The sequence below is a fragment of the Austrofundulus limnaeus genome, unplaced genomic scaffold, assembly GCF_001266775.1.
Source record: "Austrofundulus limnaeus strain Quisiro unplaced genomic scaffold, Austrofundulus_limnaeus-1.0 Scaffold2, whole genome shotgun sequence".
NCBI lineage: Eukaryota > Metazoa > Chordata > Actinopteri > Cyprinodontiformes > Rivulidae > Austrofundulus > Austrofundulus limnaeus.
Genome location: NW_013952404.1, coordinates 9,055,559 through 9,057,029, shown reverse-complemented (window position 1 = coordinate 9,057,029; position 1,471 = coordinate 9,055,559).

The window sequence follows — 1,471 nt, the reverse complement described above, 5'->3', positions numbered from 1 at the left end:
GTGTGTGTGTGTGTGTGTGTGTGTGTGTGTGTGTGTGTGTGTACTGGGGTGGGGAGGTTGGACTGTAAAAGGTTTTTTCCTCCTGAACAATTTCCGTAGCTTCAGTACTTGAGTCTCTTGTTCGCATCATTGTAAATGGCATCTTTAGTCGTCCCTGCTTGTGTAATTACTTTTTTACAACATCATCACTGGTGGTGATRTATTCTCTGTTGGTGCAAGTGATTTTTCTAAAGGAAGGAGATAATCTGGGTCTCTGTGACTCATGTTGCATATAAACGAAACGCAAACTGGAAAAAGGATGAAAGTTAGGATTTAAAAAAAAGAAAACTGAGGAGAGCCGTGTTAATAAAAATGCCAGAGATGTGAGAGCAATTTGAGATATTTTCGTAGTAGACCACAGTTTGTTGTCATGATTAATTGTCTGAGTTTGTTTTTCTCACCTTATCGCRCTCACAGCCCTACGTGTTTCTCGCTGCAGCTTAAATAAATAAGTTCCTCCACATTAACCCTCTTAACACTCCTGTCAGTAGCTAGTCTAACTCAAGTACAGTCTGTGGTAAGTTTAGTCAAAAATAGCAATTGTAAGGACCTAGTACTTCCTGAGTATGCACCTAGTATTTACAAGTTACTAATAGGAGTACCTACATGGTCCTTACAAGCACCTGTATGGGCTGTATTATGAAGTGATTTGTTACCGTTTGTTTTTTGGGTCCATAGTGTTAACAGGTGTCGGGGTCACCTCGAGTCAAATTATCAAGGAACTATCTTGGACTCTCAGTCCTCTGATGGGCCTTCGAACGAACAAAAACTCTGTTCCACTTAGAACTGTATTTAGGCCACCGAAGGCCACTTTCCTTCTAAATCAGATAAAAACAGAAGAATCTTCTCTTATTTGATTTAGCGTTCTCTTAACTGAAAGTATTATGCATTTTGATAATCAGAGAATGTTTATCAAAGTTACAGGAGAAAAAAGGACAGATCTGTTTTCTCCCTCAGTATGATTTCATCTATGCATGTTTTTTTCTGTGGGAAAAATTCTTATTTAACTAAAATAATCTTTATGGTTTAAGTTGATGAAATATAAATGTTTTACTTGTCTGAATCATATTTGCAAATGTTTTGAACTTGAAGCAATTCATTTTTCTTTCAGTTATGTTTTTAAATAAGTGCTCATCAGATCATTTAAATGGGTCATGAAATGTGTTGTTCTGAACCACACAGCAGCAGCAATAATCTTTGTTTTGTTTCAGGAGGGCACAGCGAGCTCTGAAACTAACACTTTCCTTGATAATTTCTTTTCTAATCTAACCTTCTGAAGGGCGGACCATAGATTCTCTAAGCTTTTAGGAACTAACAGTTTCCTCCCGTCTCACACTCAGAGAAAATACAGAGTAAAGGTGACTGACCGCCGTCAGTCACTGTGACAGCTAGATTCTCTCAGGGGAATCAAAAGCTGAAAACTGTGTCAGGT